Source organism: Carassius carassius, chromosome 18 (genome assembly GCF_963082965.1).
Source record: "Carassius carassius chromosome 18, fCarCar2.1, whole genome shotgun sequence".
Lineage (NCBI taxonomy): Eukaryota > Metazoa > Chordata > Actinopteri > Cypriniformes > Cyprinidae > Carassius > Carassius carassius.
Window position 1 is genome coordinate 11,006,844 of NC_081772.1, and position 16,363 is coordinate 11,023,206.

Genomic DNA, 16,363 nt, shown 5'->3' on the forward strand with positions numbered 1-16,363 from the left:
CACTTCCCTCCAAAAAAAACATCAGGGACAGATTGATCTTCAGCAGAATGTATAGTGAATGGACTGCTGAGGACTGGGGCAAAGTCATATTCTCCGATGAAGCCCTTTTCCGATTGTTTGGGGCATCTGGAAAAAGGCTTGTCCGGAGAAGAAAAGGAGAGCGCTACCATCAGTCCTCTGTCATGCCAACAGTAAAGCATCCTGACACCATTCATGTGTGGGGTTGCTTCTCATCCAAGGGAGTGGGCTCACTCACAATTCTGCCCAAAAACACAGCCAAATGGTACCAAAACACCCTCCAACAGCAACTTCTTCCAACAATCCAACAACAGTTCGATGGAGCACCGTGCCATAAGGTAAAAGTGATAACTAAGTGGCTCGGGGACCAGAATGTTAAAAATTTGGGTCCATGTCCTGGAAACTCCCCAGATCTTAATCCCATTGAGAACTTGTGGTCAATCCTCAAGAGGCGGGTGGACAAACAAAAACCCACTAATTCTGACAAACTCCAAGAAGTGATTATGAAAGAATGGGTTGCTATCAGTCAGGATTTGGCCCAGAAGTTGATTGAGAGCATGCCCAGTCGAATTGCAAAGGTCCTGAAAAAGAAGGGCCAACACTGCAAATACTGACTCTTTGCATAAATGTCATGTAATTGTCGATAAAAGCCTTTGAAGCGTATGAAGTGCTTGTAATTATATTTCAGTACATCACAGAAACAACTGAAACAAAAATCTAAAAGCAGTTTAGCAGCAAACTTTTTGAAAAGTAATATTTATGTAATTCTCAAAACTTTTGGCCACGACTGTATATACAGTACAGACCAAAAGTTTGGACACACCTTCTCATTCAAAGAGTTTTCTTTATTTTCATGACTATGAAAATTGTAGATTCACACTGAAGGCATCAAAACTATGAATTAACACATGTGGAATTATATATGGGATTATATAAATAACAAAAAAGTGTGAAACAACTGAAAATGTCATATTATAGGTTCTTCAAAGTAGCCACCTTTTGCTTTGATTACTGCTTTGCACACTCTTGGCATTCTCTTGATGAGCTTCAAGAGGTAGTCACCTGAAATGGTCTTCCAACAGTCTTGAAGGAGTTCCCCGAGAGATGCTTAGCACTTGTTGGCCCTTTTGCCTTCTGTCTGTGGTCCAGCTCACCCCTAAACCATCTCGATTGGGTTCAGGTCCGGTGACTGTGGAGGCCAGGTCATCTGGCGCAGCACCCCATCACTCTCCTTCTTGGTCAAATAGCCCTGGATGCCTTCAGTGTGACTCTACAATTTTCATAGTCATGAAAATAAAGAAAACTCTTTGAATGAGAAGGTGTGTCCAAACTTTTGGTCTGTACTGTGTATATATATAAATATATATTTTATATTTGTGTGTCTTTGTCCATATGTCTGAAAACCATAAAGGAAGCAGGAAGAAAAATGTGGACTGATTTGTTGTTGTGGAATATTTTGTGTAGAGCCTTGACCTTCAAATGAAAGCACTGTGTCCACATTATGACATGCTTTCCTACAGTCAGATTATTACAGGCCAGGGTGCAGTGTTTAAAATAATCACTCAGGCAGACATGAAACAAACATAATGTAGTCAGCGGGGAGCCAGTAACTTCTGTCTGCCTCTCTAAATCAAGATTAATAGGCTTGTGAATGCTACATTAATAGCCTGTCACTTGAGGATAAATCTACAAGATCATGATGTTTATCCCAGTTTTACTTAATTTCCTCATTACAGGTGTTTGTGTTGTAATAAAGATGGGTTAGAGCAGGATGCAGTTTGAAAAAGCCAGCTGAAAAAAAATGACTCTTTGTTATTGTCCTCTTGGATTATTGATAAACTATTTTCCTGTTTGACACTGTAAAGCTGCTTTGACAGAATCAATATTTTATAAAGTGCTATATGAAGAAAAGAAAAGAAAAAAAAGAAAGTAATACATTTATTCTTGTGATGGTAAAGCTGAATTTTCAGTCCAGTTCAGTGTCACATGATCCTTCAGAAATCATTCTAATATGCTGATATGGTGCTCAAGAAACATTTCTTATTATCAGTGTTGAAAACAGCTTTGCTGCTGTTTGTGGAGACTTTTTTTATTTAAACTTTTTTTTGAGTAAAAAGGTCATTGGAACAGCATTTTTTGTTAATGTTTAATATTATAATTGTGTCTTAACTGACACTTTAGATTAATTAAATGCATCCTTGCTAAATAACAGTATTAATTTATTAAAAAAATAATAGTAATAAATAAATATGTATATAAATAAAATACTGTAATAACATTCTTAGATCGGGAACAAGGAGGCGGAAACTGGCAAACATTCAAATATAATTTACCAATAAAATAAACAAACACAAAGTAGTGCAACAGCCCCTTACGGATGACTGTCGTGAAAAAACAGAACCAAAACACAAAATAAAGTCCAGACCTGGTCCTCTCTGCAACACTGTCATCACTCTTCCTTTTATCCTTCCGGAGCTCCTCCGCAGGACTCGAGACCAGTGAGTGGCACAGGTGTCATGTATTATCATTAACTCCACTGCCCTCGCTCCGTTCCCACGGCTCTTGGCCCCGCCCCACTCATCACAAATACAAAAAAAATAAATGTGTATAAATAAAATACAAAATACCAACAACAAAAAAATTACTCGCTGAAACCAAACGTTTGAAAAGTAGTGTACTGGTTTTGTGTGATATCTATTATATTTTGTACTTCCTTTGAAGATGCATTCATAGGCTTGGATAACACATTTTTAATGCATGGTGTTCTGATATGCATTTGACCTTAGTAACCTGGAATGATGACTAGAAGATAGTGGTTCACTGGATTTCATTATGGCCAAAAAAACAAGGTGTGTGTGTGTCCACAGGGGCTTATTAAGTGAGAAAAACAGTAGCTCTGACATACACACAAACAAATAAGCTGTTTCCATGATTAGGGAAATGATTTTGTTTGTGTATGTTTATGAAGAGAAATAGATAAACTCTCATGAAAGTTGTGTTTTTTGATATAGCATACAGTCACTTATGCTGTCCCTTTTATACAACTTAAAACCATATTTTGTAGGGAAAAGAGGACTTTTTTGCATTTTGCATTTCTGAATCCACTGCTTTTCCTGGGTAACTATAATAAGGCCACATGATGGGAAATATCCTTGTACATTAAGAATTGCTGACACAAAGCATTGTGTGAGTCGTAGACTACACTTGATTTAAATGAAGTGCTTCTGAAATACAGTCTCATTTCACTGTCAGTCAGCCTAATGGTTTTACCACTCAGAGGGCTGTCGTTTTTTGGGCCACTGAGTTGCTTGAGGCTTTATTATAAAACATTTTCAAAATGAATTTTCATTAATTAGTAGAGAAACCCAACATGAACAAACCCTCATGCCTTTATGCGGTGAGGGGGAACATGATAATTCTATATTGGTATTGTTTTCTTTTGTATATTCTTAACCTAAGACTTACCTTTCTATTCATTTTTTTTCACCCTGAAAGAGGCTTTAGCCCTGTCTCATTTTAATGTCATGTCATCCATCATCATGCTGACTAGTGGTGTGTGTGTGCATGCACCAGAGTCCAGTCTTTCAGGCCAGTTTATCCCTCCATCTGTAATTAAAATCACTCATGGAGAACAGCACCACCGCTGAACAACGGCATCCATATTTTATTACACGCACACACACAACACCTACAATTAAAGGCTGAGCTGCTCTTCAAACACTATTACATACACACACACTCATTTGATGGAATTTATTTTTATCATCCAACTCGAAATTGGGTTTTGACAAAACTGTCACTCTCCAGGACCTAGATAAGATTGACGAGTGTGTGTGTGTGTGTGTGTGTGTGTGTGTGTTTGCTCATACTGTAGCTCTGATTTCTTTAAGGTGGAGTTATAAAATCTGGAATCACTTTTTATTCTTATTCTCTTCCTGTCTTTCTAAGATTTTAGACCTTTTACTTCTTTTTTTTTATTTATTAAAAGGTAACTGAGTTTATAGTAAGAAAGTGATATACAGTTTTGAAACCCCATTCCCAGGCAATGTTTGTTATGTTTTTGAAAGATGTTATGCTCACCAAGGCTGCATTAATATGATTAAAAATACAGTAAAACAGTAATATTGCACAAATATTTTTAGAATTAAAAATAACTGCTATCTATTTGAATATATTTTAAAATGTAATTTATTCCTGTGATGGCAAAGCTGAATTTTCAGCAGCCTTTACTCCAGACTTCAGTCTCATGTAATCCTTCAGAAATCATTATATGCTGATTAGGTGCCCAAGAAATGTTTCTTATCATTAAGGTTCAAAAGAACAGGATTTATTTGAAATAGTAATCTTTATCATAATGTCTTTACTGCCATTTTTTTTTATCAATGTAATGCATTCTTGCTGAATAAAAGTATTAATTTCTTTATAAAAGAAAATCTAAAAACTTTGTGACCCCAGACTTTGGAACTATATTTTAACCCTCAGACTATATTTTAGTATAAAAAATGCACTTCAGCTTCAAAATGATGGTTTCCAGTCTCACATTCATTCTTTTCTACAACTGTCACAAACTCCTGCTTATAGACTATGTCATCTGGACATCTTTAGCATAATATAAGACTGTACTATGGTTAAGGGTGATCTTATTCTTGCATTCTAAAGTATATTGGCCAGTTAATACACTTGGGGTTCAGCCAGACACTTTAAGTTTAACTGATATCTTCTCTCTCTTTCTCCGGCTACCTCCAGTCTCACTGATAGACCATTCACACTCATCCTCAAGAGAGTCTCTCTCTCTCACGCTTCTCTAAAGTATCGCTCACTTCATTCCAGTCTTTTATTCTTCCCTTGACTCTCACCTTTTACCTCACAATTCTTCCTATATCCATCGTCTCATCACTCTAGAGATCTCCCCTGTCGGCCTGCTTCTGGTAATCACAGACAGGTAAAGACAGATGGCAATACTTCTTCTGCAGTCTCTCTCACTTTATCTCACATTATCTTGCTCTGTCTCTAATGCTGTCTGAGATCAAAGAGTCTGAAGCAGTTCATCACATGGGTAGCTGACACAGTACAAGGTCATTTAACAGTTATAAGCATTATATTTTATGTACTCTTAAGGTTTTTTTTAAGTCATTTTTTGGTAAACTGTCACTTTAAAAACTGTGTGCCTAAATTACAAAAGACACTGTACAACATTGTACCGAAAATCTTTGTTAGTCCAATACCCTGTTCCTTAGAAACGTGCATTATACATCAAACTGATCTTCTGATTGTCTGTGACTGTCACTTTCACACAGCAGTTTTGTGTGATCAAACAAATTGCTCTTCACTGGATGCTTGTCACGTCATGCCTAAAAAGGTTACATTTTAAGGATGGCTGAAATATCAGCAGTAGGAAATTGATTTGTAATTGATTGGTATGTGTTCAGTTGAATTTGCTAAATAATTTATTTCATTTATCACTATTTATGTGAATTTGGTACACCATGATCGATAATCTCTGTCCCCAGCATGCATATGTTTGTTGTAATGTATTCTCTTTATAATATATAACAGTGCAGTAAGAAGCAGCTTTAGGAAATGTCTTGAGTACTGGTTTGACATTATGATCAGAGTGATATTAGGATTAGGATGCATGCGTTGAGTTATTTATGTCGCGTAGTGATTTTCATAATACTTTGCTGCCACCTAGTGCTACATCTCTCTCTCTTTCTTTCCATCTTTCAGTCATCTGCACCTCTCCTGCTGTCAGGCACAAAAGCCAATCAGTGCTTGTCATTGAAGAGCGACAGTAGGAGTGGAGAGGATTGTGTTGGTTCAGTCAGGGAACTCACACACGCATACATTAACATCAGTGTTTACATATCCCTCACATATACACTTAGTCCACACTGGAGAATGAACACAATTACCACACACACACTGTTTGTCAGACCTAACCTAGTCACAGTCTTCCGATTAAACACACACACACATTTATATATAAATTGCATTAAGTAGGACAGAAGCTTGTTTAAATTTGATGAGTGCTTTTGTTCAAATGAAGACTGGAAGCATAACTTCAACATGTATATGTGTGCAACCGTAACAATAGTTTGAAGACGTTTGAGAACAGCCTTATGTAATTTTCATATATAAGATTTATTTATTTTTTTGAAGTTTGTAGGGTTAAACAATATAATGATTTTTATTGTGCCTGCATGTGCACTTGAATATCCACCATTTCGATTGGTCATATAATATTGCATGTCATTGTATGATCTGTATTCATGTTCTTATATATCTAATCAATGTTATTTAGCATCATGACAGATTTTTTGTTTGGATTGATTTGATTGGGCTACCTTATTGTGACCCATCGAGCTGTACATTGTCCAACTTCTAGTTCAACAGGTTTGATGCTGATGTCAGTATTGTTTCATGGTGTTTTTGTTGGAGATATTTGGATTTGTAGACATAGAGGAGCCAGGATTGACTGGAGAGCATCTTAATACCAGACTGGAACAGGGGTTTAAATCTAAACTAGAGCACAGAAATGCTATTATTACCCATAATTCATGGGATGACTCTCAGCATTCCTTGAAAAAGCAAGTTTTTCTCTTGGCTCTATTACTCAAAACCGCTGTTCTCTTTCCCTGCAATTACACAAAACATTTACTTTTTTCTTGCTGTTTCACTGGAGCTTCTTCAGATCATCCAGGAGAAGCAAACGCGCTTAAGTCAAAAGCAGAGAAGATGTGACTGAAGTACTTTTACATATTCACTCATTCTGTCAATTGGGCCATTTTTGAAACATTTCACCTCACTTTATTCATTTTATGTTGTTTCCTAAATGGCAGTTTCCTAAATAGACAGCTATTTTCTCATATTATCTGAAATTTTTGAAATACCTGCCAATCAGCTGGCTGATCTCTTTGACCCTCAACAAGATATATTGTTGGTATTTGGGGGAAACTTGGCAGATCATAGTGGGTGGCCAGAGCAAAGGGAAAATAAATAAAATGCAGCAAGGAAAGATTTGTGAGTGCAACTTACTCACAAATATATATATATATATACATACAATTATTACTATTATTATTATTATTATTATTATTATTTAGCTATTTGGTGTTTGCATTCCCAAATCTGTATAAGACCGGTTCTCATAAATGGCCTTTTTTTAATGTTGTATTTATTTATTTCCCTCTTTCACTCCTTTTTATTGAATAAACTGTACTCTGACTCACTCCAGCAACTGCTGGTTTTCCTGCATGAAATATCGTACTTTCCTTCACTGTATGTGGTTCATGTATACATGAGAGTTCTTCAGTGAGAAAGAGAAAGAAAGATTGTGTGTGTGTGTGTGTGTGTGTGTGTGTGTGTGTGTTTGCCTTTGGGCTGTGTTCTAAAGTTTAAGGGAGGATGCTGGCAGTGGTTAACTGTAACAGGAAACGCCAGTCATCCCACTGGAGCCAATCAGCACAGAGCCCAACTTGAACCCATTTACTCTCCACTACAGCCAGAGATGTTTCGCTGCTCTGGTCTATATGGATGGATGGGTGTGTGTGTGTGTGTGCATATTTATTGTCACTTTTAAGATTCATTTCGGCTGAGAATTGTGTTGTGTATAGAACATGTTAATGTTTATAATCTGAGAAGATGATTCCGTGGGGTTCATGTCTAGTTATCCAGATTTCAGCTCCCCTCTCCTTCCATGCATTGTTCTAATTCCCCACCGTCCTGAGAGAGAGAGAGCGCAGGCGTGGAAGAAGCTGTACTGAGGGAGGAGGGAACTTGGAAAAGAGGAGGGAGGTTTAGAGAGAGCAATAGATCAGAAAAAGAAATAAAGAAAGACAAAGAAAGAAGGAGGGAGACCTGTCTATTCTGAGTGACATTAAAGCAAAGATCTCTATTACAGCGGTGAGTCCTTCTTAAACTCCAGTGGAAACTTTTACAGCCTGTAATTGTGTTGAATATTAATGTTTGAATATTCTCAAGAGAATCACTCAAAGTAGAGTTGTAGCACTCTGGCGAATATAATAATAGGCTGCTTACATACATAGTTTGGGAAATGATAAAGAGTCATAGAAAGTTTAAGAGTTTTGCTCTCGTATGTCATGCAGTGTTTCAGTTTGTGGATATAAGTGGATATTGTACTGAGTGCAGTACAAAATGATGTTGTTTAGTGATGTAGTGATCTCTTTCTGTCATTAGTCTGTGGCTGCTCTTTTAAACAGTATCTGTGCCATGTTGTTAACTACCACAAAACATTTAAATGTATATTCTCATTCTTCAGTTGAAAAAAAAAAAAATAAACCAAAAAAAGAAATGCTGACAGTTACATGTTACATGTACAGTGGAAGTCTATGGGGCACTATATATATATATATATATATATATATATATATATATATATTTCACAACATATATTGTAATAATATTTCACAATATTACAGTATTTGGCAGTATTTTTGATCAAATAAATGCAGCCTTGGTGACCTTGGTAGATATTTATTTAAAAACATAAAAAAATCTTCCCAACCCCAAACTGTTGAACAGTACTGTATGAATAAAAGGCTTCTTGTAATTTTTTATTGATTTTTAGTGCAAGTGTATCAGGAGTTGACGATTTTGTTGTCATTGGATGGAGGTTTTATGCATAAGTTAAATTCGCTATCGACTATAGAAGTAAGCAGCCTACAAATGTGAATTTGATTTGCACTGTTAACACCCAGCAACATCTCTAGCAGAAGCAAAAGCACAAGAATGGACACAATGAAGTTGTGAGACACCCACTTGTATATGTATATCCATACACGATAACCCAGCAGTTTGTATTCAAACAGGAAAGGAAGTTAGACAATGAGTTATGTTTGTGCTGTGACGACAGCTTTTGCACTGACAATGAAATTTCACTAACAAGCATTCAGACACACATGCACACATATACAAAGCCCCTTGTGTTAGACTTCCTGTCTGGAAGACGTCCAACAGCATCTGGATCAATTCAGGATGAAAATAGAAAGCAGAGACTTAAGGAGGGAGAGAGGAATGAAATAGTTTGCAAAAAATTAGACACACTCCACAAACTACAAGCTGAGAGAAAGAGAAAATGACAGTGATTTGCCTCAACCGCTGGTAGTTTCATCAGTGGAATAGCCATAACTGGCACCCTGTCCTGATCGGAGCTGTGTTGCCATGACAATTGTAGCTGGTACCTGCTCGCCGGCTGTTCCCTGCTATGATCCATTGTAAAGTCTCCTCTTTTGAATATTTTGGGATTCATTGTTCTGTATGCGGAGACATGTGCACATGGCGCATCTGTGTTTGCATTACTGATTAGCTGTATCTGTGTCTTCAGAACTGTCATAATACACACAGACAGCCTGTTCTCTGCCATTTGCATGAATGTTTATTAGTGGGCTTTGCTTAAACAAGCATAACTATTATTATTTCCTATACTTACGGTTAGGGATTTGGACAAACCTCTAATCCTAAGTATTGCAATTTAGTGCGGAACTCGTCCCACAATGTTTCTGACATAAAAGATACCTCAAATATTGTAGCTTGTTGAGGAGAGGTGTGCTATTACTTTTCTAAATCATTTGACTTGCAATTTTCTCCACAATAGCTCCATCAAAAAACTTTAAAGTAGGGACCTGAGCCCTATATAGACCCAAAAATATTTTGGGGCAGCACTCTGCACTCTTCTTGGGCAAAAAACCACATAGCAACTACTCAGAACACCCTAGCAACCTGCTTAGCCATTCTTGCTGACTCTTGCATGGATGCCTGTTTAATTTTCCAACATTGCTGTAGTTATTTTCATAGCTTTAGTCGGAAATTATACATTGTAGATATTGTGTTTTAACCCAAACATCAGCTTGATGATGTCATTTCCAATAATACAGGAGTGTGTCGCAGACAGCATATAATCAAGTCTCCCATCCTCCTCTGCTGTAGACATAACTTATTTTAGGGATGGTATTTTTGGGTGAAGTGTGTGTGTGTGTGTGTGTGTGTGTGTGTGTGTGTGTGTGTGTGTGTGTGTGTGTGTGTTTATGTATCTACTTGAGCATATTTTGGGCAAGTTTTACCCAAAAGTGAGCTTAGCCTGACAACATTTCCCATAACCTCCTTTTTGGGATGTCTTCATTTGTGAAAACAAAAGTTTTTTTTGTTTTTCGGCAAATTAAACTTCTATTCAGCGAGGATGCATTAAATTGATCAATTGTGACAGTAAATACATTTATAAACAATTTCTGTTTCTGTTAATAAAGCATCGCAGTTTCAATGTGTGTGTGTGTGTGTGTGTGTGTGTGTGTGTGTGTGTGTGTGTGTGTGTGTGTGTGTGTTTGGCTCTTCTCAAAAATGTTGTGTAGGGGTTACAGTTTGAAGGGCTAATTATAGACTTTTACTTAATTAAATATTAAGATTTAACATGTTGTCCCTATTTGAATATCTTAGTAAATGTGTTTGTGGAGAGAGAACTGACATTGAGTGTGTTTCTTGAGTGCTCAGGGGGAGAGAGAAGCTTTCGTTTGCTGAATGGGGTTTCAAAACTGTGTCATACTCCAGATGTGTGGTGACTTTATCCAAACCGAAGCCTTTACAGAAACTGAAACGGCAGTGAACCACATTAGCTTAGAAATGTCCTAGTGTGTGTCTATGTTGCAGGGATTCTTTGGTGACATATTGGTGACACGGTTATCTGCACTATAGTACAGTGAGAGTATCTTCTGGAGTGTGTCATTGGACTGTAAGCCAGTCATATCACTTCATTCCACACCAGTGATGTACATGGGTGTTTCTGTTCTGTAGCTGTGGCACACCACAGAGCCATGAAATTGTGCATGTAAGGGTGTGTACAGTATGTGTGACTTCATGCAAATGTGTGTAAATCAAATATCTTATGTGCTGTTTTTACTAAAAGGTGTGAAAGTGCTGTATCAATATTCAGTCCCATCACAAACTGGTTGCACATGTGCTGTATAGACACGTCTCTTGTACGTGTGCCTGAAGACAATGAAGTGTGACACTCCCATTCTCCTGCTTTCCACCTGTGACGAGTGGGGCGTCGCTCACCACCCTCTTACACACTGACAGCATTCACCACGCACGCACAAAAAATACTAATGCTCTGATGCTGCCCATATGAGTGAACATGTAGAATGAGAGACAGGAATGGCTTTTGTTTTATTCACTGACAGAAATGCTGTTCAGCAATGAGCTCATGCCACAGTAGTGCCATGTAGTAGCAGTCAAGCACACAGGCCTGTACCAGTACTTCAACACACACACACCGCTTCATCATGCACAAACTGTGGGGGTGAGCAGAATAAAATATGTTGTGCTAGGTTATCAAACTTAATTTCAACAGATTTTGTGATAAAAGTACAATGAGGACACAGCATGTGTCAGTTCAACGGTTACAGTTTATTGAGTTTGTGTGTATATGTATATATAGCATAACTATACTTGGACTCCAAGATATGGAAAGATATCAGAATAGGCTATTTGTTTTCATATGTTTGATACTTTATATTTTTAAAAAAGTATGTGGATAAAGAGAGCAATGTTTATGGCATAATGTGAGATGGCACTATTCCCTAAATACTTGAAATATGGAGACCACATATACCACCATTACGAATTTCTCATATTTGTCATATTATCATTATATTCTATGGGTTTAATGAATTTGCTGACAATGTAGTTATCTGTGACTGTCATATAGCTGTAAATTTACAGGAGAGTGAAAATAAAGATAACTAAAATCAGAACTGAAAACAAACGTTGGATGAAAAAATAAACTCCCAATAAATGTCCAAAAGGTTTATTGTGTTTTATATTATGCATAATTTACATTTTGCATTTGATGTTGATTTGATAGGAAACATTATAATTGTAACTTATTATTGGCATCATTGTACAAATTGAGAATGCCATAATGTCAGGTTCATATTGTTAGCAGATGTTTTATTCTTCAATTCTTTTCCACACTCTGTGTTTGCATTTGTGTTTGTGAGTATGTGCACATCACTGGTGTGTCTGGTTTATATCTGGTTTTGTCTTGTCTGGTTTGCTTTCATTACTCCGTACTGAATCTCAGCGATGCCAACAGAGACCGCCCTGCCTGCCTGCCTGCCACATTTTCTGACTGTCCTGCCATTTATTTAGCTGTCTGTCTGTATGTCTACCTATCTCTGTCTGTCTGTCATCTATTTATCAGTCTGTTGGTACATTTAAATTTCTGTCTGTCGATTTGTCTGTGTCTGTCTCTAATGTTTAGAGACCGTAGGCAAACTAGTAGACAGACAGATAGATAGATATAAAAAGTTGCAGATGTTAATCTTTAACTACATGTTGAAATATAAACAGAATTACTGTAATTATACTGATTTGCATTTTGTAAACCTTAAGTACACAAAACTTAATTTTGAGCTGTGTATCACTTCAAATAATGATAAATTGTAGTTACAATAACTTGCAGCAATGATAACTTTTAGTTAGACATGTGAATCAGATGTTGATCCAGTTACCAGTTCAGTGAGTTCATTCAGAAAAGGATTTGTCATACTGATTCAAACTGATACCTCCCGAATATACTTGAGTTGTCTTGAACGGTTCATTAAAAGGACCTGGTCATAAGATTAATTCGCTTCTGACTAATTGAATCTGACTAAATCAGTTGGACTTTATGGTAGTTATTTGTGAGGATACTGTGGCCATTCAGAATAAGCAATACAGGAAACATTGCAACAAAATAATTAAAGACACAACAATACTATGAACTCACAGTTCTGCCAGAGACACTCAAACCAGTGTTCGTTTATTTTAAAGGGTTTAGACTTTGTGTAATCTGGCAGAGCAGTGTTTTGATGATACATGGATTTTCCAGTAAAAAAAAAAAAGAAATACTTTGTTGCTTCGCTATATACACACACGTACACACAGACACAAAACGTTCTTAGGTGGGCACACATGTAGCTGCAGAGATGTTGACACAGCTTCTACATCCCTTTGGACTAATGATTGTTATTTTGCTGCCTGCTGTAACAGCCAGGTCTAATTGTGTGTCTGAAAGCTCCCGCTGAGTTTGATGTGTTTATGAATTTCAGTCCCACATTAAAAACTTGGATAATGGGGCTCATAATGTCAAGCCCATCCTGATCAGTGCCAGCAAACTTGTACCTAGAAACTCTTTTCTCTTTTATCCTCCACCCCCAGCGGCGAGTTAAGTGGGTTGCAGTGTGTGATTGTGTTTGTTGGCGTCCGGCCGCCGTAGTATATTAATAGAGGAAGACTACCTGAGGGGGAATAGGTGTTTTGGGAGCGGAGATTGAAACAGCCCATTAAAAGAGTTGTTTTCATTTTCCTCTTTTCTTGCCCACAGGCAGCAGGAGTCCAAACACACACCGTTCACTTTCACCACCCGGCTACTCTTCACTTTACACGTCATGAAAAACAGTTCACATTGTACCTTTTTGAAATGATAACATATGCTAAAATGTTTTTCTTCTGGGAAATCAACCTACAAATGGCTTACTTAACTTGTCTTAGCATATTAAGCTGGGATGAGAAAGTATTTATTATAGAAAAAACATACACTTCACCTTTAACATAATTAATCAATAGTTGACATCAACATTGGCACTGAATTAATATGGAAGGTTGAGTCGAGTTGATCTTGGCTGGTGCGCTGTTCAGATGATTTATTGCGGAATAGATTGTAATCTCTTGAACTGCCCTGCACAGCATGCTTTCAGAGTCAGCCAGAAGCAATCAAAGCCCAACGCATCTCTGTCACTCCCCCAGGCATTATCAAACGCTCAGAGGGTGTCTGCCTGAGTAAATAGAGCAGGAGCTTTCTGATGATGCCAACTAGCATACAAGCAGGAAAAGAGCAATGGGGGACAAGGAAGTTTGGATTTTGTATGAACTTTTTGCATGTACATTTTTTTAATTTGATTTGATTAGATTTCCCTGCATTTCCCTGCAATATATCTCTGATATTGTCCTTCCTGCAGGAGCTTTTGGATAAGGGTCGTTCTTCCTCTACGCTCAAGGTCTATGTAGCAGTCAGAGCAGCCTCACACGCTCCTATAGCTGGCCAGTCAGTTCGCAGAAACAACCTAGTTGTTTGTTTTTTGAAAAGGTCTAGGAGGCTCAACCCACCTCGCCCTATCACCATCCCTACATGACCTTCTTCCACTGACACTTAACCCCACCTGTCTTGAATTCGGCCCAACGACTCCAAGTTCGTCCTGAAGCCGAGGCATGGTTATGTACCTAAAGTACTCTTGACTCCGTTCAGAGCACAGGTAATAGCTCTTTCAGCACATCCTCCTTCGGAGCAAGACCAAGAGCTGAATTAACTCTGCCCCATCAGGGCATTGAGAATATATATTAAGCATATATATGTATGCTTCGGTGACCACACCAAAGGGCCTCCGGTCACAAAGCAGAGACTTTCCAAATGGATAATCCATGCTATCGCACTAGCATACTCTTCTTTGGACCTACTATGCCTCTTCTTGGGCTTGGTCTAGCAGTGTGTCCATTGCAGAAATTTGTGCAGGTGCTTTCAACACAGCTTTGGGTCAAATATAGAGTAATGCAACCGTTAGGCTAAATTTTTACATAAAATTTTAAACACAAAAGTTGGGTTAGTCCAAATTTGACCCAAACTTGGGTTGAAATAACCCAGCATTTTTTAGAGTGCAGGTTTTATAATCTGGATGTTCCAGCCTTACAGGCTTAGGTCCTTTCTGCTTAAACAGACTTAGTCTCGCCATATGGCGAAACCAGTGCTTCAGGCGTTTGCCTTCTTCACTGCATGCTCTTGGCTCCCTCTGGGTTCCGAGGCTGTACAATTTCTCTTTTTAACGATTACTCAGCGCTGGGCCGACATCTGCGAGTTTGGCCCTATTGCCTCCTGCGGGGATTCCCTGCAAAATACTTGGTCCCTCTGGGCCCCATTTGGTGCTCAAGGCAAGTTCAAGTATTAGTCGTTCCTCTAGCATAGCACGGCAGGATTGTACTGGTTCCCCATAGCGTCTTAGCAGATACAGTACGATTGAATTATCGATAGGGAACGTACTCGATTACTAACATAACCTTGGTTCCCTGAGATACGGGAATGAGTACTGCGCTGCTGGCCGTGTTATCTGGCTGCACAATTCAGTCGTCGCTTCAGTCAAAGTAACCTGAGGATCCTATGGCGAAGTGCCTGCTTATATAGCCAGATGGCCCGCCCATTCTGGCAGGCACTGGTGGGCTTCTTTGCCATAGGCTCATGCAGCTCTGTTGGCAAGCCATTGGTTCATTTTTTAATTCACTGCACGAACCAATGGTCGTGCAGTTACACTGCGTTATTGAAAAGGCTTCAGTTTTCAGAGAAAAAAGGAGATTCCAAAACAGTCAAATTACTGAAATTTGTTTGTGACAAACTCTCTTGATTTTTTTTCATGTCAAGTTATAATTTTTATAGTATTTTAAATTTTATAATATTTTAGCCTTTTTATTTAAGAAAAAGATAGAGATAAAAAGTAATAAGATTAAGAATATGAGAGGCATTTTGTTACAACAAGTAAGAAAAATGCTGCAAAGCATCAATTTGATATAATGAGAGATACAGCAGTTTGTTTAAAGGAATTATTGTTAAATAAATAGTTTCATATTCAGTAACAGATACCTGTTTCCCCTTAAGTATAATGTCTGGCCAGATCTGTATGTTTATTCGCATTTTACAGTGCCTCGTACAATCAGAAATTGAGGTCAAAACTATGTTTTGTAAAAGATTCATCCCTGCTTGCTTGAGGGCAATGAGTTTGACAAATGCTAGTATGTGTGTGTGAGAGATTGAGTTCTGAGTGTCTGACCTTAAATACTTCATTGCAGTAGCCCATATTTGAGTGTTCATGTTCCTTAACCACAAACTAAAGGACCCCTGTTTAATCTGTCTGTGAAGTTATAACAACTGTGACTTGTTTTATGTCAGTGGTATCTGATTTATTTTATTTTTATAAATGATGGTTGTAACCAGTAAAACTCTTGTTCTGTAAACTCATAGAGATTTTACAGTCAGCCTGGTAAAGACATTTTGTGTGTTTAGAGCTGTTGATTTTGTTGGTGAAAAATGGGGGGGGGGGGCTGGGGACATAAAACACATTCTGGACTATGTGTGTGTGTGTGTGTTTTCTCTGGGTTTGCATTCATGACCCCAGGGGGAGCTGTTTCCTTACAAGTGCAAACTCTGCTTTTGAACTTGTAAAGTACAACAACTGTGGGATTGAATCAGAAATAATATATATATAATCTATCTATCGTCATTTTGTGTGTGTGTGTGTGTGTGTGTGTG

At 37.9% G+C, this 16,363-nt stretch overlaps 1 protein-coding gene across 6 annotated transcripts in view; it reads left to right on the forward strand.

Annotated features, from left to right (window-relative positions):
* Positions 1–16,363, forward strand: part of LOC132092358 (SAM and SH3 domain-containing protein 1-like) — a 253,886-nt gene that overhangs the window by 162,283 nt on the left and 75,240 nt on the right. The window contains exon 1 of one of the 6 annotated variants that reach the window (XM_059498555.1): positions 7,810–7,920. The exons of the other annotated variants lie outside the window; for them this stretch is intronic. The gene's annotated coding sequence lies outside the window, so the exon portion shown is untranslated. Of the gene's footprint in view, positions 1–7,809; positions 7,921–16,363 lie in introns of those variants that run through there. 6 annotated transcript variants of the gene reach the window in all.